The sequence below is a fragment of the Triturus cristatus genome, chromosome 5_2 (assembly GCF_964204655.1).
Source record: "Triturus cristatus chromosome 5_2, aTriCri1.1, whole genome shotgun sequence".
In the NCBI taxonomy this organism is placed as follows: domain Eukaryota; kingdom Metazoa; phylum Chordata; class Amphibia; order Caudata; family Salamandridae; genus Triturus; species Triturus cristatus.
In genome coordinates, this window is record NC_140588.1 from 364,187,211 (window position 1) to 364,213,636 (window position 26,426).

The 26,426-nt window shown below is 43.7% G+C and overlaps 1 protein-coding gene across 3 annotated transcripts in view; it reads right to left on the minus strand.

Annotated features, from left to right (window-relative positions):
* LOC146823014 (syncytin-2-like) overlaps positions 1–26,426 on the minus strand; it is a 109,685-nt gene that overhangs the window by 19,930 nt on the left and 63,329 nt on the right. For all 3 annotated transcript variants that reach the window (XR_014962117.1, XR_014962119.1, XR_014962118.1), the window contains one exon: positions 4,410–4,544. The gene's annotated coding sequence lies outside the window, so the exon portion shown is untranslated. The remainder of the gene's footprint in view (positions 1–4,409; positions 4,545–26,426) is intronic.

Below are 26,426 nucleotides of genomic sequence, written 5' to 3' on the forward strand. Positions count from 1 at the left end.
CTGGCATCTCTGGCCTTTCTGTAAACAGGCATTGAGTACAGTACAGTCAACTCAGTTTTGAGGTCCTCTTGGTTGAGCATAGGATAAGCTTCCACAGCCTCATGCAGAGCATGCTCAGGGAAGGATTCACCATATTTTGCAAAGTTTTGACTTTCGAATAATGCGGCACTCACCAAATGTTTTGTGAAGGCAAAACGTTCTTGTGCATGCACAATTACAATGTCACATATCTCCTTTGCATTTCGGACCAGAGTGGTGATGTTTTTCCTGTGGTTTGAAAAAGTTGAAGCCTCTGGCAGTTTGCTGTCTAAATTGTCAACCTCATTTCTCACTATGCTTATGCGCTCGACAAACATAGCGGTATTTCTTTTCACAGAGACAGTATCGATCTCTCGTGCTTGTAACTGATTGTATACATTTTCGACAGCTGACATTATGTCTTGAAATAAAAACAGAAAGAGCTGAAACTCTCTATCTTCTAGTGTTCTAGCAAAGCCACGGGCTTCACTTTGAGTTTTGAAATCAAAGGTTTGATTGGCTTCTATGGTTTGAAAGCATTTCACAAGGTCCTCCCTATATTGATATATTAGTTGGACTATACGTATGTTAAAGTTCCAACGAGTTGAGGATCCCCTTGGAACCCTTTTGTCCACAATCTCCTGTAGTGCTTCCGTTCTTTTTGGGGAACGTGAGAAGAGTGCTGCCATGCCTCCTACATCCTGAAAGAGAATACGTGTCTCGGAGATCTTTGATACTGCCTGCTGCATAATAAGATTAAGTTGGTGGGCGTAACAGTGCACGTAATGAGCATAAGGGTACACATCTCTAATTCTTTTCTGTACTCCACCAAGGCTTCCACTCATTACGGACGCACCATCATAGCTTTGTGCAATAAGTTTTTTTTTGTTGGTGCACCTCTGGAAAAATGAAGTTCAGTTGACGCAGTATAGCTGCAGTAATGGTTTCTGCAGTAGAGTCTCTTAAATGAGTGAAACCATAGAACCTCTCCACAACATTATTGTCATTGTCCAGGTACCGAAAGACTAATACGGACTGTGTTTGTGTGGCCACATCAGTGGTGTCATCAGCCTGAATAGCCACCAAGTCTGTGTTTTGCAACTCTTGGACAATATGGCTTCTGATAATTTCGAGCATACACTCAAGGAGTTCATTTTGTATAGTTTTAGAGGTGCCCTTAAAGACTGTGGCAGTTGCTAAATGTGCTTCCATTTCCTTGTCTATGCTTGCTATTAAATCCACTAGGCCTTTGAATATTCCTGTATTTGTGGAATCTTCTGATTCATCATGGCCTCGCAATGCCAGTTCGAAAGCACCACAGAAACGAATGCAATCAATTATTTTTGATAGTATGTGCCTATTCCTATCAACTGCTTCATTGTGTTTCTGTATTGTTTGGCGGTATGCACTGTTTATGTGCTGCTCAATCGGTGTGTCTCCCAACATTCCCAGTCTTGTCACGTTTTCCATATGCTTTCTTGTGTGTGCATGCTTCTTGATTTTTTCAGACAGATGCTTCAAGTCTATCACTCCTTCTCTTGTTCAAGGAAAATCACCATTAAACAGCAAGCAGGGGAAGCAGAACAGTTTGTTTCTTGACGGACACCCTGTAAGCCAATCAGCTTTTGTGTACCAGGTGTTTGAGAATCTACGTGTGTAAGATTTTCCTCTGTCCTGGGTAACTTGTAGGTCTGGCCGATCAGGTCCTTATCTCTTTATATGTAGTTTATCTTCTAGTGGCCGGGCATGGAATGACCATGTAATTAATTGTTCTACCGTATTCATCATGTCGATGCTGTCCGTACCAATATGATAGAAGCCTTTCTTGGGTGCACCTCTTTGGCTCAGAAAGTATCCTACTGGTTAACTTCTAACATTAATCACCATCTGCCGCCGCGTCCTAGACTACCGATCCCGCATCTCGCCCCTGCGCCATGGTTCACGGACGATCTGAAAGTAACTAAATCCGAATGAAAACATCTGGAGAGATCTTGGCGAAAAACCTACGCCCTGAATGACAAATTAACCTATCGTTCAGCACTCAGGCAATACCATCAAGCCTGTCGAAAGGCAAAAGCCCTGTTTGTCTCAGAGTCTATTGAAAAGGCCATTAACCGGCCGAAAGCCCTCTTCTCTATGGTCAAGAAGCTAGCTGGCTCAAATACCGCCCCCACTCCACCTGCGCTAGGGGAAGTGGAATGCAACAAAATTGCTGACTTTTTTATATCCAAAGTTGAAACCATCTACAATGCCCTGTCCCGAGCCTCCCCCATACCCCCTCCCGACCCCTCTACTCTGGACTCACTGAGCCCGCAATCTCAGGAAACACAGATCTCTGAATGGCCCCTGCTAGATTCCAACTCGCTGCTCGCCTGCATAACAAAGGTCAACTCAGGCTCCCCCCTGGACCCAATTCCCATGAACATCCTTCGCCAGCTCTCCCCTGACACTCTACTAATCATTCAAGAGCTCCTGAATTCCTCATTGCGGGAATTTATAGTCCCGGATAAATGGAAAAGAGCTTTGGTAGTGCCACTTTTAAAAAAACCCGGTGCAGACCCCAAGACGCTCGCCAACTTCCGGCCCATCTCCTTGCTGCCTATGTTCTAAAAAATCCTGGAGAGGCATATCAACATACATCTCACATCTCATGTGGAGACTATAGGTTTTTTACATCCGTCCCAATTGGGATTCCGCTCCCACTTCTCCACCGAAACAACCCTCCTGGGGGTTACCGAGAACCTGCGCACCCGTCTTGATCACGGTGAGACCGCGTCGCTTATTCTTTTAGATTTAAGCGCCGCATTCGACACGGTCTCACACTCCATTCTTCTGAGAGCTCTGAGAACGGCTGGAGTGACTGGCCCTGCCCTTGCTTGGCTGGTCTCTTTCTTAAATCACCGCACTTTTCAGGTTGTTTCTTCCGGCTCTTCCTCCTCTGTTCGCTCATCTGCGTATGGTGTCCCGCAGGGGTCTTCACTGAGCCATATGCTCTTTAATATCTACGTGAGACCCCTAGCAACCATCGTGGAAGACTCTGGTCTCTCCCTCTACTCATACGCAGATGACACTCAGATCCTTTTTTCCCTCTCCTCGGCCGCAGCAAACGCTCCATCTGCTCTTAAACTAGGACTTAGCCGAGTGGCAGAGTGGATGCAGGCGAACCTCCTGAAACTGAACGGAGATAAGACGAAGGTGCTCATTCTGGGCAAGCAAAAGCACCTCTGGAGCCCTGCACACTGGCCGTCAGAAATGGGCCCACCACCCCTTCCAGTGACCCAGGTTCGCAATCTTGGCTTTGTCCTGGACGATTCGCTCTCCATGCGACATCAAGTGGTTAAGCTGGCAGCCACTTGCTTCTCCATCCTGGGGTGGCTGCGTAAAATTTTATGGATGCTCCCAGTATGGACAAGACACTCGGTGGTCCAGGCTTTAATCACCTCTCGCCTGGACTACAGAAATGTGCTTTGCCTAGGAGTTACCCTGGAGCTTCAGAGGAGACTTCAGCTTGTACAGAATTCAGCCGCCCGCCTCCTCTGCAAGGTCCCATGGAGATCTCCAATTTCCCCCTTTCTTAGAGACCTTCACTGGCTCCGTATCGCTAACCTTGTCAAATTCAAGGCCCTCTGTTTTCTGCATAAAATCAAGCAAGGGTCAGCCCCAGGTTACCTCAAGGCCCTTGTCCAACAATACTCTCCATCCCGCCTCCTCAGATCATCAGCTCATGGCAACTTTCTGATTCCGCGCTTCAAACTGACGAGAATGGGCGGATGCCCTTTCTCCTGCGTTGCCCCCAGGTTGTGGAATTCTCTTCCGGCTACACTGAAACTCGAACCATCTCTGTTAAAATTCCGCAAAGACCTTAAAACCTGGCTCTTCTCTCAATAACAACTCCGATGCGTAATCATTAACTCTACTGGCGCCGGGAGACCCCTTGTGGGTAGCTGCGCGCCCTATAAATTCAATTACAAATACAAATACAAATAGTCAAAGTACAACGTATAAGATTTGGTGCAATAATATCAAATTTCAGTATAAATACATCTATCATGTGCATTATCGCAATATATCTCCAAAGCTCCCCTTTGGACAACAGGACTGCTAAAAATACAGCCTTACTGCCTGCTGCCTCTGTGTGCCATAGTGGTTGCTGAAGACACTGCAAAAGACACTGTTTGAGGGCCTTGAACAAGGCAAGGAAGGAATAGATAGTGCCTTTAACAACCGTTATTGCCCAAAGCACAGGGCTAAGGCTCAGTATTAGTAAATGCTATCCACTGAGAGAACAATCTTCAGAATGTGCACCCACCCCAACCACCATCTAGAGTGACCAGTGACCACAAGCATAGCCCTAATTCCAATCTAAAAAAATATATCATCAGTTTCCTTACCTTTAACACTGTTGTTTGCTGGGTCGTAGACGGGATGAAAGAGCAGCAAAGGAGGTTGGGTCCTCTTGTTCTCTGTCCAAAAATTGCCCAAAAATTAGGTAGTGGTTCAGTTAATGTTTCAGGCTTTACCAGGTGCTGAAAATAAAAATATAACAATTTATTTTTGAAACATTAGGGTAATCAAACAAAGACTGGGGGGGAAAAAACATAACGCTACAATTTTTACCTGCTTGCAGTTTGCATGCAGCTCTTAGATGACAGTTAATAATAGCTCACTGTTGTATGTTAGGATTACAACTTACAAACTGCAAGTAACAAAATGATCTCTCTGACAAATGCAGTGACTCACGGACCTATTTACATCATGTGCATTTTGTGATCTGCATCAGGTACATGTTCTTTGCAGCAGGCACATTAACCTTCTGAAGTTCTGCGCTACCTTTCCATGAGTCAAAACTTCCATTACACAAAACTCTGATCTCTCTCTAGGAAAAACATTAACAATATCCTTGGTGCAACAACATCAGACAGTAGACTGTACTGTAGACAGAAGGGTGGCACTGCACAGGCAGCATTCATGAGGGAATCTAAGACTCTAGTGTGTGGTGTGCGCTGCAGCCTGCAGCGCTGCATTATCTTATCAAATAAATAAGGTGGTCCACTGGTTCCTTCCGTGAGAAAGGAAAGGAGGCTAAAGAAAGGGGTTTGCAAAAGAGAGGGGAGAAGGAAAAAAAAGAGAAGGAAGCAGAAGAAGGGAGGTAGAATAGGATAAATAATGAGTCAAGCGGTGTGTGCCTGATGCTTGTAGTCTATGAATGTACGTGTACATTCAAATACCGAAGTTCCGAATACCAGTAATTATAGGCGGCGGTCTTAACGCAGCTTCTATTTTTTAATCCTGACTATATTGTGCCTTTCAATTTCCTGCGCATTCGGATTCGCCGCTGACGAAAGTTTTGTCAGCGGCGGATCCGAATGCACGGGAAATTGCGAGATATGCACAGCCGTGTGATTCGACGAGTCACCTGGCAGCGGAAAAACACGAAGAAGCAAGAAGGGAGGCTACCACTAGACTGTGTAGTGTGTATAGAAGGTGGCACTGGCAGCAGCATTCATCATCATGATGATGAGGGAATCTAAGACTGGGCCGATTCTGTAAATGTCTCTGAGTATCACTGAGCCATGGGACAGGAATGCCTCTTTCTTAAGCATGGAGAAAAAATGTGATTTATTTTGTTCACTAAAAATAATCCGTAGTAATCAAAAGACAAGCTTGACAAACCGCACCTGCAAAGCATACCCGGTAGCGGAAGTTTGCCAACTTGGAAGGGCACGGGAGTGCTCTCAAAATGGACGCAGATAGCAGTCTACTCCTTTGAGGAATTCACACTTACTAGTTTTGCAAAATAGTGGGCACAGCTGGCTTGCTCGCTATAGGCTGAGCAATGAAAAGAAAGAAAGATATTTCCTGTCAACTGCTTACAGGTGCAAGATATAAAGTATTTCACTTTCCCAGCCTTGTGCAGCCACAGGAGAGAGTGTCTGTGTTGTGACTTAGCGTGTGTGTTATTGTACTATAGGTTATAATATCATGTATAGGGAACCTGGCTATAATCGCACACCTGTGTTTCTAAGGAGGAAATGAGTCCAGCACAAGCCTTTCAGACACGTGCGAGCACTCTCAGCTCTACCTCATTTTTATTTCAAAATCATTTTTTTTATAAAAACAGAGTTATATAGAACAATGGTGTCATGTAAATCAAAGCCTTCACATATCCAAATATCACAGATTTCCATGGGGAAAATAAGAGAATGGGAAGAAAGCACAAGCGTGAGAAATTACAGTATAGTCATAGTAAAATGTTTGTGTACGTCCATTGAGAATGAAGAGGAAACAGGAAAGAGATAAAGAAAGATCTCATCACTACATGACAGTATACCAGATATCAGTAAGAATACTCATGGTGTCTCAATCTTATTGAGACAGGGGTCTAGTTTGTCCCGTATGGGGCCGGTTGTGGGTTTCCATGGAGATTGAAGAAATGCTACATTATCAGCTCCTCTAATAAATAAAGAATAGCCATTCTCTACATTTTTGCATCGAGATCTTGGAGTACTCTTTCCAATTACATAAGATACTCTTGCATGCTAAATCCTCAGTCTACCTCTAAAAGCATTTGAGACACCAAAAGCCTGGATAGGAGACCAGTTATTCCCCCTTTATCTTCAAACGCACAGAAATCCCTTCCAATCATTCTAAGCAGGACTTAAAATAAAGTCATTTTCTGAAAGCAGCTACTGACCTACCTTTGCAGGAAGTAACTCCTTCCAAGTTTCAACTTATGCAGTTCTCTACAGACCCCCATGTAAGCGGGGTCTGAAATGAATTAGACAACTTCCACCGGTGCATTTAGTGACGCTACTGCTGTCACAGAATAAATCTCATCAAGTACCACCCACTGCACCCGTCCACAGTAATACAGCCTATATCAAACTTCCAGATTTTCAAAAAACTTGATTGTTGGAGGCTTCTGTGGGTCATTCCTTTCTGCGGCAATTAAAATGGATTATACTGTACACTATAATGGATTGATGAAATGCAAGAGATTTTACATTTCTCTTCTCATTATTAATTTATTTTTTTACATTTAAGTGTACAGCGCATCTTTGCATGGTCAACACTTAACACAAAATTAAAATAATAATGAGATGGCAACGTGGAATAGTTTATTTTGACTTCTGTGTGCATTGGGCAAGCACACACCAAAATCAAAAGAGAATATACAAGCCCCAGGCATCAGGAATGCTTGTGGTTTGGCAGCAAACACCTTACGAGATCTGCGGCTGGACATTTCTGCAGGCAGCGACTGGCCACAGTGTGCCCGTTAGTTACATATTTGTGCACATTCCTACTTTGTTAAGTACAGAGATACACTCACCTTGCCCTCTCATGCCCTAGAGGGAAGGAATAACAAAGTACACAGCAGGCGTTCAACACTAAGTATTTCACAGAGAGCATGCATGCAGCAAGCAGGCTTCTCCACTGATGTGTGTGAAGGCAGCCCGCCCTAGCATACTGGCGCGTTCTCATGGACCATGTGGGTACTGACTCTCGACCCTCTGCTCTTGTAGAGAGAAGGATTAAATATTCAGGAGGCCTTTGATGCGAAGTGATACTTCAGGAATGGGCGAGTGCAGCCCTTGCACCAACAGACTGGCACTCCCACAGCAAGCAGACTGCTCCACTGAAGCGGGTGATTAGTGTAAAAGCATGAGTATCCGCCAGGCGTGGAATACAGCAAGCACCTCATGAAGGGAGAGCGAGCCCAGCCCTTTCAAAGATGGGTTTGTCTGCCTGCATGCACCATGAAGGATCTTTCCCCCACCAAGGAGGGGAAACTGGAGTAAGGAATGACCGACTATAGTAATTCAGGAGGTGCAGGTGATTGCACCCCTGACACTCACTTCCTGAATCCTCTCGCCATCATTCCACCCCTCTGTGATTCAAGGGACCGAGCGCTGCACTGCCTTATACACACAGATAAAAACTAAAACTTACATATGGGATAATGGGAGAACGAAGACTCACTGCCTGACTGAGTAGTAGCTCTCTGCTCTCTGACTCTCGACTGACTGACTGGCTGCTGCACTGTGTCTCGTCTGTGTGTGTGAGAGGCAGGAGCCAGGAGGTAGGACGAGTCCGACAGTGACGACTCGTGCTCGTGACTCTCTCTGACTCCTCGTGTCGTCTCGTCTCGTGTTGTGTGACAGCAGGCACTGGCGCGGTGACGTGGTGTGCCGACAGCGTAGAGAGAGACTGAGGAATGGCCAATCACTACTGCATGGCTTCACATTGCCGCAGTGTGATTGGCCAAACGCACGGCACCATGAGTCATGATGACCATGCTGCTGCACTGCGCGCTGCGCGGTGAATAGACTAAGCCAATCCTGGCGCTGCATTACCAGCGCCACTGCGCCAGCAGCGCCAGGATTGGCTTAAGAGCAGGGTTACTCGCTGCCCATAATGAGACCCGGGGGGCTGCGTTATGAAAGCACCCTCGGGTCTGTGAGTCGATGGTGCTATAAGTAGTACACACACACACATGTGCTGTGCGCATGTTCGGGCCAGGATTCCACATCAATAGCCCAAAACTTGACATGCGCACTGCTGTCTGCTGCACTATTTCCACATCAGCGGCAGCCCCACTCCCACACACACCCACAAACTGCGACTGAGTGCACGGCGCGCGCTGCCGCGCTCAGTCACTCTCACTCAGTGCGCTGGCATTTGCAAATATAATTTGGCTGGCGCTGGAATTATTATACTTGATTTTGAATTGTCGGTCGTCCAGCTTAGTGGGGCAACGCCCCAACGCCCCCAATGGATGCACCGCCACTGTTTAGGAGGAGCCACATAAGACAATGAAAACTTCAATGTGAAACACAATTTTTATTTGTTCTGCAATATCTGGTACCTGATCACAGACACCATAAATGCCATACCCCATCAGTAGCAAAAGGAATTGATGGATGGAATGCTGAACAATGCAACCATTCACTCTCAGTCACAAGAATCTGGGTTTAATCCATCGTTCTTTTGCTCACCACGCCACCCCAGTCTGGATCCAGCCATATGAAAATCAGTCTTGACCCTGTTCCTCATGGGAACAGTCCATCCCTAACTGCCAAGCCAGGTCCTCCCTAGACCAGAAACAAGTATCCTGGAACAAGTTTCGGGGCATCACCACTCATCAGCCAGGTTAGTTTGAATCCAGTTGTCAAAAACGAACCATTAAACATCAGCACTTATCATTGTATAAAGCGCTGCTCATGCAATATATACCCTCTAATGGTCGTCTTTATGAACTATAGGAAACCTTGTATATGTGTCACAAATATGTCACTATTTTTTTAGGTTCTGTTTTTTCACTGGGACACCACTCACTAAAAACTAAAAGTTTAATGAATTACCATGTATGCATTTTTTTGTATCAAATACTGTATAAATAATTGTGTATGATATACAAATCAAAGCTGTATTTGACTCCTTCTCTTTCTGACATCACATTAACCCATTGCATTGTCATTGTGCATTTATACATTGAGATTGTTTTGCCCATTGTCCGCAGGAGCCATTGTTTTCTTGATAATAGCTTGAATCCAGTGGCACAGTCAGCATGGGACCCACGTCTGGGCATACCCTTTCCACTTAGGGTGAAAAAAACAAAAGGAACAATTGATGGACGTCACTCCACCACAGTTTGGACCCAGCCATATGCAAACCAGTCTACCCCCTGTTCTTCCCACATCTTTCCCCTCTGCGCCAGCATTCCGGAAATATTTCGTAGCTCTCTGCGCCGACGAGGTCGTCACATCGTCATGGCTCCGCACGCGACTCAGCATGACGTCACAGGAGCCATAAGAAGACCACGTTGGCGTGATGACGTCAGTTCCATCCATTTTTTCCGTGCCACAGAGGCAAACCTCACAGGGCAGACCTCCTCTCTCAGATGGAGGGGCAAGTTCTAGACCCCCACCTCCAGAGCCTACACCTTCATGCCTGGAGATTGAACGGGGCAACTTGAATTCTTTTTCTCTCCCGCCTGACGTGGTGGACGTTATATTATCAGCCAGGCGACACTCCACCAAGTCTGTCTATTCATACAGGTGGTCTAAATTTGTTAAGTGGTGCGGAGAGAAATCAATTGATCCCTTAAAAGCTCACCTATCTGATGTTCTTTGTTTTTCTCTTCATTTGGCCCAGCAGGGTTTTGCTGTGGCCACTGTAAAAGGGTATTTGTTGGCTTTGTCAGCATTTTTGTGTTTACCTGACCAGCCTTCTTTATTTAAGTCTCCTATAGTCTTAAGATTTATTAAGGGGCTGACAAACATGTTTCCTCCCACTCCTTTTATTATGCCCCAGTGGGACTTGAATTTGGTGTTAACTTTATTAATGGGTTCGTCATTCGAACTGATGCATAGTTGTCCTTTAAGACTTTTAACTTTTAAAACGATCTTCCTGGTAGCTATCACCTCGGCCAGGAGGGTGAGTGAACTCCAGGCTTTGAGTTCAAAGCCGCCTTTTCTGACCATATGTGCTGAAAGGATGGTACTTAGGACCAGGGCTGCTTTTCTGCCTAAGGTGGTGACTCCCTTCCAACTAGGTCAGTCCATTACCCTTCCTACTTTCTATCCTCCCCCTCACCCTTCCAAGGAGGAGGAGAGACTTCATCATTTAGATCCAAAGAGGGCGATTCGCTTCTATTTGGACAGAACAAAGGACTTCCGTCAGGATTACCAGCTCTTTGTGGATATGCTGGTCGTATGAAGGGCAAGGCGGGACACAAGCGCACTTTATCACGATGGATCATCTTGTGCATCAAGATATGCTACTCCCTGGCTGGTAAGGAGCCTCCTGTAGGCATTCGAGCTCATTCCACCAGGTCTAAATCGTCTACTTCTGCATTATCTAGATGTGTTCCTGTTTTGGACATCTGTAAGGCCGAAACTTGGGCCTCCCGCCACACTTTCGCGAAGCATTACTGCTTAGATTCCAAAGTGAGGAGGGACGGCCATTTTGCGTGCCACAAGCTAACGGATTTTCTGGGACTCTCCTGTCTTCAACTGCTACTTTGTTTCAAGACTTTTCTTGTTGTTGTTTCTTGGCCATGGATTTGCTCCAGTACATAGTGCTACATCTTCAGAATGTCCCAGTCTATGTTTAGCAATGTACTTCGGGTGTAGTACAGGTATTGATCAGACACATCAACAGCTACATCAAGTTTCCCAAACTGGGGAATTGGCCAATATCAAAGCTGATTTTTATGGGTTTGGACAAAGCCCACATGTCATTGGAGCAATTGATGGGACACATGTTGCTTTGATTCCACCACTGGCCAATGAGAAAGTATACAGGAAGTACTTACACCCAATCAATGTACAGGTGTTGTGTTTGACAGATATGATCACTAACACCATTGCGGAATCCAGTCACCCCAGGAGAAGTCCACTTCAATGAGGCCCATGGTAGGACAATGTGTATAGTGGAGTGGTCCTTTGGCCTCCTGAAGGCAAGATTCTGCTGCCATGATAAAACTGGAGGAGACCTACATTATTAATCACCACTCATCAGCCAGGCTAGCTTGACTCCAGTGTCATGGAGAGCATGGGACTCATGCCTGGGCATACCTGTCCCATTCAGGGTGGCAAATGCAAAAAGAACAATTGATGGACAGAATGCTGATCAATGTCAAACATTTCCCCCAGTGCAGAGATGAGGGGTGTCACCCAAAACCAGTTCCAGGATGCTTGTTTCTGGTTCAGGTAGGATTTGGCTTGGCAGTTCGGGCTGGACTGTCCCCATGAGGAACAGGGTCAAGACTGATTTGCATATGGCTGGGTCCAGACTGGGGTGGCGTGGTGAGCAAAAGAACGATGGATTAAACCCAGATCCTTGTTTCGGGTCGTATGAAGGGCAAGGCGGTGCACAAGCACACTTTATCACGATGGATCATCTTGTGCATCAAGATATGCTACTCCCTGGCAGGTAAAGAGCCTCCTGTAGGCATTCGAGCTCATTCCACCAGGTCTAAATCGTCTACTTCTGCATTGTCTAGAGGTGTTTCTGTTTTGGACATCTGTAAGGCCGCAACTTGGGCCTCCCTCCACACTTTCGGAATACTCTCTATGTGTACTGCAATCACCTTAACATTAGGTGTCAGTGATGTGGGATAGTTGCGATGAGATCGCAATGAAGGTGCCAACTGCTGGCACAAATCATTAATTGTCTCTTTAGTGAGACGGTATTTGCAGATCACGTCTCTCTTCCATGGTTTGTAGGTCAGGAAAGGGCCTGTAGATGGGAGGCTGTCTTCCGGCTCCTTCCCGATACCCATGTATGGAGTGTATACACAGTAGGTGTTAGGTCACAATGTCCACAGCAACATGTACTTAGACAAACACCGAAGACCAAGTAACCACACACGATAGTCCATGTCAGTACAAACCAGATTTCACTGAACAAAAAGATTGTAAAAATATAATAGCATACATGTAATTTCTGAATATGTCTCAAATGTTTAGTTACACAGGAATGAAAGTACACTAGACTCATATTACTAGTGACAGATTTTTTTTTAGGCAAAATCAAGCAAAACATAGTCCAAATCTCACAAGCCAAGAACCCATGATTTAGGTATTTTTAATGACTGAGCAAGTTTTGTTGTAAACACAGCAGGATCATGTTATGTATAGCATCATCTATACAACGTACATCTTGTGTTTCACTCAGCACTTCATGCAGATTAAGGTTACATGGTGTACACTGTCATGTTGTCATGTCTGTATTGCACATACAATGACACATACAATGACACACACAACCCATTGACAATGTACATCTTTCTTAATATGCAGATGTACACAAAGACCACTTACAATGTTCCTTTCATACGCAATGCATCAGTAGGCTGCTTGAATTTTGAGTGTATTGGCCTTGGGGAATGAATGATTCTGTACATCATCAGCCACACACCACCTTTCCACCTGGCCATTACATAGATCACACACTGGGTGACAGTGGATTTAAACCCTGTTATTTGGTGTATTTACACCTGTTAATGGACATGGGCCTCATACTGCGTGAGGGAAAGTGGAAATGTATATACTGTGGTGTAGTTTCATGTTGGTTTAGCCTGCCAACAAGTGTTTCAGGGTCCTCACAACGTGACTTCATTAGGGGAGTGTGGGCATTTGATTTGGATGCTCCTTTAACAATATAGTGCATCCAGGCGTACTGTACTTCAAACAGCAACATTATCAAGATTTTTTGCACCAACCGAACCATCATTCAAAAGTCGCAGCAGGCAGTTCATAACCGAGGCGGACACAGCCATAGGCTGTAACTTGTTATGATGACAGTTGAAGCTTGCTGATTGTGTCTGCCTACCGTGAAGACCGACGTGGTAAACTTCCATTACTAATGAACTGCATGGTAGGCGGGTGTCAGGCAGTAATTAGACCCATCGGCCGACGTTCGGAAAATGTGACCAACGCGGAGCTATCCCTTCGACTGCCTGCTGACCGCCTATGCGGTCTAGATATGTCTTGAATTTTCCAATACAGATCACTTGCCTTCAGAAACTGCATTCTACAGACCTCTCCATCTCTCTGCTGCTGTTCACATCCTCTGGGAGTAACAATGTCTTGCTTTAAAGGGATCTGGGCCCCTGCCTTCACACCAGAGGAGCTGAAGATGCTGGTAGACACGGTCCTTCCCCTGTACAAGCAGCTGTATGGCACACCAGAAGAGCAGGTAAGAACAATTCTGACACAATAAATATTTTGAATGTCAGCTAACCATGCACATTGGGCAGATTTTTGCAATGAGACACATCTGAATCTGTAGCCCATTGTTTAAAAGTGTGTTTGTAAATGTGATAGACACGTTCACTGCTGTATGTGTGTCAGTACTCTTCTTCTTTAAATCTCTGTTGTGATGTGCATATCTCATCATTGACCACAAACATCGTATGGTGTATTAGTTAGGCATGTACACATCAGTTTTACATAATTTTTGATGACTTGTTTTCTGTCATATTTAAAAAAAAAAACGCTTGTGCTGTCATTGCTAATCAAACTCTATTGGTGAAAGTGCATTGTCATTTGCATATGTGGCTAAGTTGTTAATGTATACAATCATAACAACAACTCCACACATATGATGTAATATCAGCGTTATGCCAGCCATGTAACAAGCCCTCACATAGCAAATCACTGTGCTCGACAATAGCCATGTCAGATGTAGGAAGGCGACCAAGTGTATGGGTTATAATGTTCATTCAGGCCATGTGTAGATCATGTTGAACAATATTTTCTTGACACAGTGTAATCATTGGTAAATAATCATACAAGTTAGGTGTTGGTCCAGGCCCAAAATGCTACTGTTCTCTTCCGCAGAAGACATAGGTGTGCTGAGGTTAGCACTTATGAGATTTCATACCACCTGTGTTGTTCTCCTATCCACAGTGTAGTGAGAGGTGTTGCATAGTCACTTGAGGGCAATGTCAGGTTAGATGGTGGTGTCAACAGGAAATGAAGATGTGTTATTAAATCTGAAAATGCTGCATATTTGACAACAGATGCAGTGTTGAGAAATGTAGTCTGCTCACTTGTATAAAGGTAAACATAGCTGTTCCCTGGGGGGCACGTCAGCACAGTGGGCACTGCTGAAAACGGTCACAGGACCTGAGAAGCTGGGCCAAGAAGATTGCTGAAGTCAAACTTGGCCTGGCATCTCCAGGCAGGAGGGGCACACGCCACCCCTGACCCCCCTAATTTGTCGCATCCTGGCAGTGGCCTATGCCTACTTCGATGGGTCGTTGAGAGCCAGACAGCAGCAAGGAGGGGGTGAGTATGTGCCTTGATCAACTTTGTACAGTACCATGCATGTTCATGTATTGCAGCCACCGTTCTAATTTTTATATTTTGAAATAATTGAAACTCATGTAATGTGTAAAATGCAGCATATGCAACCATAGAAGTGGGTGCAAGGTTAGGTCCCTTGAATCTGGGACATGTAAGGCTAAAATAAGCTGGGTGTTGCCAGTAGTGCTATTCCATTGTATAATTGGCACATGATGACACAAAGTGCAAGAAAATACCCTTTTAGTATTTCGGTAATGCTCAACATAGTTCATCCCAAATACCATTGTTTGCCCTGGCTTTTGTATTGAGACAACAACACTTTTGTGTTATTTGATGCTTGTGAACTTGACTGTGACATGCCCTGCAATACACCCAGGTAGCAGGCAATGTTTAATTGCAGGCCTTGTTAAGTAGTGATTGATCTGTGTGAAAAAGTTAGCAAACATCACTGGTGCTATCTGTTGTACAATGTAGCAGTTGGCAAATTTAGACTTAAATGTGTTCTGATGTCACAAGCCAGATAGCACCTTACCATGAGTGAGTGACAGGATACATCCTATCTTATTTTAACCAGATTCCATGTTTTGGACTATGTGTAGGTAACAACAGATGTCTGTGAGTGGCGAACAAAGTAGGTGTTAGCTGGTAACAGGGGTGTAAATACATGGATGTGAAAGTTACATATTCCCAATGGCATTGATGGTTGTTACAAGGCCATTAATGTTTTCAGGAAAATAAATCGATTTTTTTGCACTATAAATCGAATATCTGGAAATGTGGCTTAACCAACATCTGAGAAGGGCAGATATATTCAGGTGTAGAACACAACGGCATCAAAGCTGGCGAATATGTGAATGATGATATTTATCAGGGAGGAATAGGCTGGCTTGTCCTTGTGAGATGTGGACATCAGCAGGATTTACACGATTGTAAGTAGTGTTGTCAAAAGTTATCAAGTTGAATGGTCTTCACTATTATTGTGGCCACACAATAATTCTACCTGGCCTGGTGGTATAGTAAACAGAAGAGAGAGGTGAGATGCACACCATATCGTACTCCACATTTAAAGTCGCTTAACCGTTCAAACTATATTGGCGTGCAAACTTGATTCACGCTCCGCCCAATTGCGCACAATGAAACAGAACACAGTGGCATCTTCACTGGTGCCAATTCAAGATGCACAGCCGAACCACTGAATAAATCCAATCAATCAAAAACTTGTTTTGCTTAATGCTCCTATTAATCCATATTTTACGCCGTTACTTTTCTTGTCAAATTTCTTCAAAATCTTTCAATCATTTTACTCATTCACATGCGGCGCAAAGATGTTTACTCAAGCACAAGAGGCGTCATAGTTTCCATATGTCACGTCTTTATTTGAAATAGCCCAATGCATTTTGGGAACAAAGTCCCTTCGTCAGGGGAATCTAGAATGCAGAAATTCATGTATATAACCATTAACATAATTGTTGGGCGTCTACTCCAAAAAATAAAACTGATTGAATGTATTAATCAATATACCAGTTAAAACATCCATTACCAACTTCAATTAGAATAACATAAAACCATCACAGTATTTAGATATCCACCCCCTATGTACAACAACATATCGTTTACTCCTGCCACGAGTTTATGGACATCATGCTCTTAACTCACAACCCTCCATCCTATATTCAGCCCATAATTCAAATAAATTCAGCAACTGAACAATAAAACACTTATCGTGACAAGAAAATTATAGTTCATTAAAAATATCCCAAACTTGCTTGAAATTCATGCTCTTTAAATAAAAATGTTTTACTCCATATCGCCACATTATCAATGGAGGCTGAATAAAGATTTTTTTGGTTTTGGTATTCCTGTGTCCAAACATAGCTCTTGCTGTTAACTGTCATTCATGTGTATTTTGTGATGTGTGAGTGCAGTTCTGTTAGTATGACAATTATAGCATATGGTTCATAGAGTAGGTAAGTCTATTGGGATGTTGTGTGGATTTGTGTACCTACATTGGCTGAGTGTCAGTGTCCGCATGAAGTTTGTGTAGGAATGTGGGGTAAAGGGCCAAACCTTGCATTGGATATTGTATGCATTCATAGTTTAGGCAGATTTCTAAGTCCATTGTGCACGTGTGTCAACGGACAAAACTCAATGAGATGTATGTTGCATATGTATTTGATGTGTACAAATGATTCTTCTTGTCAATACACTTGGAGGTGTTTTGACTCTACATACATGAGTTACTGCAGCCACACATGTACAGAGAGCAATGTGTAAACTGCAAAATGTGACTTAAGAGATATGGGCCAATTGCTCTTCCTTCAGTGGATCTTGATAAGTACTTCCAATGACAAATTTGCCACATGTGGATGCCACTTTGTGCCAATACCCATTAGTCCCAGTTGAGACTGATTCTCAATGTCCTGTCCACATGGAGAGTTTGAAGTAGGTACAAATCAGACTGTGTTCTGGCCCTGTTGTCTTCCAGGACTCCCTTTAAATTAGAGATCCATTTTATGCAAGGTGTCTACACACTGTGTCCTCCTGTAAAGTGCAATTTGGATCGTTGTAATGCCATTCACATTAGATGACTATTTCATGTGGATGGTGTGTGTAGGTCCATGACAATGGTTAGTGAGTTAAACTATGTTTCTGTACTTACTAATTGACTACTAATGTATGTTTTAGTCGCATGTGGACTTAGTTTATGGTACAGGAATGGGTGTCACAGGAGTGATAGCTAGTTATGATATGGTGTGATTGTTGTGTTTTACACTACATTGCAGACAAATGTAAATCAGCTTCTGGTCAACACACAGGTAGAGTATGTGAGTCTGTACAAATACATTATCAGTAAACTGAAAATAGGCCACATCATGCTGACATGATGTGCCATTATATTCTGTCTTGGTGCACACATGGCCCCATGTTTAATCTTCCACCCAGAGATATAATGCACCATTACTTGACCATGGTTACCTGGATGATAGGGGATGCATGTGCTATCAGTGGGCCATGTTTGTTGGAGTGTTTGTGTGTCAAGTGATGTTGAGTGTGTGTATATGTCCAGCTATGATGATATATATATATATATATATATTACCTACTGGCGGTCGCCAGTAGGTAGTTATAGTTAGGACCACGTTTCCATAGGAAATCCGCAACATTCTATTTTGAATAACTTTGGCGCCGGTCGACGAATTCTCGCGAATTTTTCAAAATAGGTGGGACGCTACGCTCCGCTCCTACCCTGAAAGTCTCGGGGGGATTCGTCAAGCGGGGGCTGAGATAAAAGGGGGGTCCCAAAACGCGTTTTTCCCATGCATTTTTCCATAGGACCTTTAGACAGGGCTACAGCCCGAACGGCTGAACAGAATTACTAGAAATTTGGCAGAGAGGTAGTCCTCAGGTCAAGGAAGTGCCTTTTGTAGGTTTGGTGTAAATCTGTTCAGTAGATTCTGAGAAAATAGCCTGTAAATCAATATATATATCTGAGCCAGCTTACGGTGCGCTTACGGTACGCTTACCGTACGCGTACGGTGGCGTGCGCGAGCGCGATTCTGATTGGCTCTTAGATCTTAGTAAATATTCGAATCGGCCGAAACCAGGAAGCGGCGGCCGCCATTTTCTCTCTCGCACTGAGAGTGATGTTTAAAATATAAAGCACAAAAACATGTAAAGGGGCTGTTTAGACAGCTCCCACACACATAGCAATGTTGAGGGAGTCCCCAAAGATCCCCCAAGGCCAAAAACGGAATTTTTATTTTTTCGCTAATTTCGCCGATTACGCTTACCGTACGCGTACGGTAAAAAATTATTAAAAAAAAAAAATTATCCACACTCTTCCCACCAAGGGTACAATTGGTGCCCCAAGGGCACCAATTGTGCGTGGCTTATAAAATATGAGTTAAACTAAAATATTTTAAAAAAAAATAATAAAAAAAAAAATTATCCACACTCTCTCCACCCCGTGTGCAAATGGTGCCCGAAGGGCACCATTTGTGCATGGCTTACAACATATACGAAAAATTAAAATATTACCTTTCAAAACGAAGTGCATCATATGTCCTCCATGTGCGCACGGTGCGCGAAGCGCATCGTGCGTACATGGCCCATCTAGCGTAACGTGGGCACGCGGTGCGCATAGCGCACCGCGTGCCCACCGTGCGTGCACGGCACTAACTGCGTAAAGTGGGCGCGCGGTGCACGAAGCGCACCGCGTGCTCACTGTGCGCGCACGGTGCGCGAAGCGCACCGTGCGCGCACGGAACGAACTGCGTTAAGTGGGCGCGCACGCCACGAATGGCGTAAAGTAACTTAGCATTTAAAAAACCGTACAAATTCACTGAAAAAACCATAGGTTTCACACACGTTATAGTTAGGAATTAGCATTTAAAAAACCTTGCAAATTCACTGAAAAAACCATAGGTTTCACACATGTTATAGTTAGCGGAAATTTTACTGATAAAAAACCAATGAAATTCCCCCGTTATAGTTAGTGCAGGCAACTATCACTCACGCGACCGCAATCTTCTGCTGATGACATATGTGTCTTTATGAAAAAAAAATATTTGTAATATATGTATAGCTAAAAATGTATGGAAGAAGACATGGGCAAATAAGTGTCTAAATACAGTATTAGCATCAGCAGAGGATTGCGGTCGCGTGAGTTATAGTTGCCTGCACTAACTATAACGGGGGAATTTCATTGGTTTTTTATCAGTAAAATTTCCGCTAACTATAACATGTGTGAAACCTATGGTTTTTTCAGTGAATATATATATATATATATATATATATATATCCAACAGCAAAGGTTACCCTTATGGAAGAGCCACCAGGTAGTTCAATACAAGCACTTTTCTTTAATGATGTGCAGCAGGGCATGAACAAAGAAGGGCTTTACTAATCAATGGCAGTTTCTGTCAGACGCGTTTCAGGCTTCCCTTTCTTCAGTGACAGAAGGTGCAGCGAAAAAACCAGGTGAAGCGTGCTGCTAATTATACACAGTGAACCTCCCCAGTGGGCGTGGCTATTGCTACAGCATGCTGGTTCCTGTAGTAGCACTGAAAATAACTTGCTCGTTTGAGTTTCACCCAGAGTCCGCTTTAAAAACAAATAAATCCCAAGTGGGTGGAAAACACAGTCTTGTAATTGGGGTTTTCAACTGATATGGCCCATATACAGTACAAACATGAGTGGAAAACGTCCTTTTACCAGTTTTAGGTATCAGTGGAAGCAACAAGAGATCTATGTGCGTGATCAGTTCTTTAACCACTTCTGTAACTAGGTCAGAACTTCAGATGGCTCTCCATTAAGTATTTTTTTAAATCCAATACTGTCATACCCCATTCTCTCATGAGAGTCTGAGCACTGCCAGAACAATACATACTGCACCTCTGATAGGATAATTTCACCAATCATGAATCCAGTAGTTTATAGTTTTAACGATGGATCTCCATGGGCATACCCTGACATACAAACAACAATCTAGGCACCATGATCATCTTTTGCTGCTCTATTCTGCCCATTCAGGACATATGCAAGGCCAACCAAAATCGTATTTACTTCTCCAGTTTGCATGTAGCATATGTTCATTGTGCACTTTGTCCGCGTCATGACTAGTGACTTGAATTCCAGAAACACTTCCATCAGCAGTCTCTAAACATTGTGGGAAAGTTTAATAGATTCCCTCATCTACAGTAGAACACTATCTGCATACAAAGAAATATGAGTTAGATTTACAAAGCCCTTTTCTGCTCACAAACCCGACGATTCAGATAACCGTAGGGTTAGTAACTCCAAAAAAGGGTTTTGACAATATACAAAAGCCTTCTTGCGAGTCAGAAATGTCAAAACTAATGATTTTTGACAGCTGCTGTGATTCAATCTACTGCTCAGCTACCAGCCCCTGAGCTGGGGTGGTAACTGATTCACAAAGGGTAAGCTGTCGCCATGGCAGAGCTTCTCCTTTGATAATTGTATTGGGCTGCCTCGGGGAGTGTAGCAAGAGTGGTCCAGAGCAGCAATCTCCTCCCCCCAATGTCTGGGTAACATTTTCTTTAAAGCAATACCTGTCCTTTAACAGGTACTGACTGCTTTCGCAGAATATTCCCAATTTGGGAATGGAAATGAAATGACCATGGTTTGCTGTCCTTTGCAGGCCTTCATTCCAGCAATTACAGCCAATCCCAGAGGGTCGCAAATTGTGACTTACTGAGTCAATACTCACTAAGCCACCTATTTTGCACCCCCTGCAGAGGGCCAATTTGCGATGCAGCCAAATACATAGGTCGCGTTGCAAATTGCACACCCTTTTACCGACCTTCATGAAATACAATACCAAGGTTTTCCTCAACAGTTTTGAAAACCTTCCGATAAGCAGGGCTTCATTATACACATATAAAATCTACTAAGCCTATCTCCCTGGGTGTGGGAAATTGGATTGTTAATTGAGGGGGGTGGGAGCCCTACTCAAGCAACAGCCACAATACTTGTCAGGGTGAACCACAAAAGTCACTAAATTGACCTGTGCTTAACCTCTGGTAGCTTGGCACAAAAGCAGTAAGGATTAACTTAGAGGCAATGTGTAAAGTATTTTTGCTGACACAAACAGGAATACAGTGAAAACACATTGTTTACAAAATAGAGTAAAATCCAGATAACAGATGACACAATGTTAGTCAGGTTGTAAATGCAAGAAGACCACTATTAATACTATTATCAACAATAGCAAGCACTTTATCCAAATAATCTTGATCAAGTTGTCTCAAATGTGCAGCAGCTTCCATTTGTAATAGTTACCAAATTTTGTTACATATGGCATAAATAAATCATTTTGAGTGCAGAGCATCAGGACCCAATAAAAAATCAGATAGGCCCATGTCTTTCAAAAGGAGGGAAAGGCGTTATTTTACTGCAGACAGTGTAGAATGTTCCAACCATGGTTGGCACAATTTCCCTAGGGAATACGTGGTGACTATTCCTGAGTGTTGAGAATGGGAATTACAAGGGTGAGGTCGACTTGCCTTAAACCCAAGTTCGTAATTCAAAAAATGAGCGTAATAACCATTTGTGTCCACTGGCCACAATAACCACCCTTTTGGAACTGAAAGTGTGGACTTCAATGTGGCATTCTGTAACATACTATTGAGCTGTTGTTCAGTGTAATTTGTTAAATGTTTCCAATTATTAAACCGGGCAATGGAAGGAATGTTTGATGAATTCATGTCTTCAGTTTTAGTCAGTCCTAAACACATAGTCTGCTGAACTGTGTCACTCAGAAAAATCATTTGTATTTGAATTAAGCTGGCTCAAAATAAGGTGTCTGTACCCTGAACTTAGCAAAACCAAAGGGAATGATGGAAGGAGTGTTGAACGTTGCAAGCACTCACCCCCAGTCAACTGATCTGGGTTTAATCCATCATCATTCTTTAGCTCATTCCACCACCCCAGTTCAGACATGCAAATCAGTCTGACCCTGTGCCTCATGGGAACAGTCCAGCCCGAACTGCCAAGCCATGTCTTCCCTGGACCGGAAACAAGCATCCTGGGACCGGTTTCTGGCTAATCAGCCGTCATCAGCCAGGCTAGCTTGAATCCAGTGGCAAAGTGAGCAAGGGACCCACGTCTGGGCATACCCTGCCAACTTAGGGCGAACAAAGCAAAACCAAAGGGGATGATGGACGGAGTGTTGAACATTGCAAGAACTCACCCCCAGTCAACTGATCTGGGTTTAACCCATCATCATTCTTTAGCTCTCTCCACCACCCCAGTTCAGACATGGCCATATGCAAATCAGTCTGACCGTGTGCCTCATGGGAACAGTCCAGCCCGAACTGCCAAGCCATGTCATCCCTGGACCGGAAACAAGCATCCTGGGACCGGTTTCTGGCTAATCAGCCGTCATCAGCCAGGTTAGCTTGAATCCAGTGGCAAAGTGAGCAAGCGACCCACGTCTGGGCATACCCTGCCAACTTAGGGCGAACAAAGCAAAACCAAAGGGAATGATGGACGGAGTGTTAAACATTGCAAGCACTCACCCCCAGTTAACTGATCTGGGTTTAATCCATCATCATTCTTTAGCTCACTCCACCACCCCAGTTCAGACATGGCCATATGCAAATCAGTCTGACCCTGTGCCTCATGGGAACAGTCCAGCCCGAACTGCCAAGCCATGCCTTCCCTGGACCGGAAACAAGCATCTTGGGACCGGTTTCTGGCCAATCAGCCGTCATCAGCCAGGCTAGCTTGAATCCAGTGGCAAAGTGAGCAAGGGGCCCACGTCTGGGCATACCCTGCCAACTTAGGGCGAACATAGCAAAACCAAAGGGGATGATGGACGGAGTGTTGAACATTGCAAGCACTCACCCCCATTCAACTGATGTTGGGTTTAATCCATCAAATAAGAACAAAAAGAGAGCGAGGAAAAAGAAAAACTTGTCCTCTTCCCCTGAACAATATGATCAAACAAAATGGACAAGTTTCATGACTCAAAGCAAACTTTTTTTGCTGTCATTGTTGAAAACAACGTGAAAGGAGAGAAAAAGCACAACTGCTGTGTAAGAAACCCCTCACCCACCTACCTGGTAGGTGGCATGCTTCATCATCGGGGCCCAACTGGATTGTCTAGCACAATCCAGTTGTGCTACAACGCCTGAGATACAGCGGAGCAGGGTTTTGAGCAGTAAGTGAAGTGCTATGTGTGAAGTGATTTAAGAGTTAAAAAAGTCTCTGGGAGATGCCCTATGAAAAACTTTAATTATAAGGGTCCCAGGACTAATGTAAAAAAGAGTTTTTTAGCGGGATACGTAATAGGAATGTTATTTTCCTTATATCCCTAGTAACTGAGGTCAACTAGTTTAAGCCTTCTTGATGGTTCTAGAGGCTTTCGTCAGGACCAACCAAAATTAATAATAAAAATGATTTTGATGAGTGGCCGTAAAAGTAATGTATAGGCCACGTGTAAATATCAGCACACACCCTAAAGTGTGCTGTGAGTGTAGTGATATGGTACTCACAGTAACTCCGTTCGAGATTACTTGAGTATAGAGGTTGTTATGCCTCTGGAAATGGAACGCCGTAAGATTCTCCGCTTGCCAGTTTGTAAGGGAGGACAGGTCCGAAATACCTAGGGCGGCGTTCGGTTCCGCGTGTTGAACATTGCAAGAACTCACCCCCAGTCAACTGATCTGGGTTTAATCCATCATCATTCTTTAGCTCACTCCACCACCCCAGGTCAGACATGGCCATATGCAAATCAGTCTGACCCTGTGCCTCATGGGAACAGTCCAGCCCGAACTGCCAAACCATATATTCCCTGGACTAGAAACAAGCATCCTGGGACCGGTTTCTGGCTAATCAGCCGTCATCAGCCAGGCTAGCTTGAATCCAGTGGCAAAGTGAGCAAGGGACCCACGTCTGGGCATACCCTGCCAACTTAGGGCGAACAAAGCAAAACCAAAGGGGATGATGGACGGAGTGTTGAACATTGCAAGCACTCACCCCCAGTCAACTGATCTGATTTGCGTATGGCTGGGTTCAAAGTGGAATGGCATGGTGAGCATAAAAACGATGGATTTAGGCCCAGATCTCTGTACTGGAGTGAATGTATGACATTGTTCTGCATTCTGTCCATCAACCGTTGTTTTTGCATTTGTCATCCCGAGTGGGACGGGTATGCTCAGACGTGAGTCCCATGGTCTCCATGCCACTGGAATCAAGCTATCCTGGTTGAAGTGGGGTGACACCCCGAAACCGGTCCTAGGATGCTTGTTTCCAGTCCAGGGAGGACCTGGCTTGGCAGTTCGGGCTGGATTGTTCCCATGAGGCACAGGGTCAAGACTGATTTGCATATGGCTGTGTTCAAACTGGAATGGCATGGTGAGCAAAAAAACGATGGATTATGGCCCAGATCTGTGTACTGGGGTGAATGTATGACATTGTTCTGCATTCTGTCCATCAACTGCTGTTTTTGCATTTGTACCCTGAACTTGCCATGGTTTGGTACCCCAAATTGATTTCATAATATCACGCAACGGTATTGGTGGTTTCAGACAGTCGCACATCAATTTCTATAGTTTACATAGTTTTTGTTACTTTTAGTATATCATTTGTTTAGATTACGGTGCCCTTCAAGGTAACATGGAGATCCCACTACCAAGGATGTTAGGTAAACAGGTGTTTCTAGAAAACCTGCCGTTACATATGTTAAAAAACAGTTGTACCTCGGCACTCTAACATTTAACAGAAAATAGTTTTTTTAGTAAAGTGATTGAGTATGGACAGATGGCCTATTCAATCGATCCTACATCAGTGATTCCTTTTTTATCTCATAAGTGAGAGAACATAGGAAATGCGTACATCATTTAGAGAGAAGAGAACATCAAATAAGAGTATTTTTTTTATATATGATTTAATATTGTTTGACCCAAGATTCTTTCTTTTTTATTGAGAATACTATATACAGTTCAAAGCACAATGCATGTGGTTTCAAACAAATCAAAGCACATTATATGTAATTTCAAATTCAATACATAGTTTGAATATTGCATTTGAAGATTCTTCACTTTGAGCACTATGAACATATATATAAGCCAAAATGAAGGTCCTAATCCTAGAGCCTTCCAGATGATGGCGGTTGGGAAGCAGTCAAAGACAACCCAGTTGGGAAGCAGCCAAAGACAGCCGACACGTATTTCGTTACTATGCGTAACTTTATCAAGGCTTATTTTCCTTATTGGTAATCTGTCACAGTGAAAAGAAGTTTTGATTCAATTGCCAAAGTGTTTTGTGGAGGTATTTTGTTGATCCTTAATTTTTTATATATTGAATTTCCAACCGTTAGGAAGAGTTATTTCCGAAACTAGGTCAGGCGACAGGTCTGTAATTAATGGACCTGAAAGAGTAAGGTGGTTCAATTCGCCCCTTCAAGGTTCCAAGCCTGACTATACAGGAGTCGGTTAGTCCATATAGGAGTGGGTCATAGAGGACATATATAAAAAAACCTAGAAAAATAGTTGTGGTGCAACAAGGGCTCTGATATGTCCTTCCAGTAAAGTGGCATGCTTGAAAATTCGAAGTGATCCTGTCGAATACTTTCAGGTCCATTAATTACAGACCTGTCGCCTGACCTAGTTTCGGAAATAACTCTTCCTAACGGTTGGAAATTCAATATATAAAAAATTAAGGATCAACAAAATACCTCCACAAAACACTTTGGCAATTGAGTCAAAACTTCTTTTCACTGTCACAGATTACCAATAAGAAAAATAAGCCTTGATAAAGTTACGCATAGTAACGAAACACATGTCGGCTGTCTTTGGCTGCTTCCCAACTGGGTTGTCTTTGACTGCTTTCCAACCGCCATCATCTGGAAGGCTCTAGGATTAGGACCTTCATTTTGGCTTATATATTTGTTCATAGTGCTCAAAGTGAAGAATCTTCCAATGCAATATTCAAACTATGTATTGAATTTGAAATTACATATAATGTGCTTTGATTTGTTTGAAACCACATGTATTGTGGTTAGAACTGTATATAGTATTCTAAAAAAAAAGAAAGAATCTTGGGTCAAACAATATTAAATCATATATA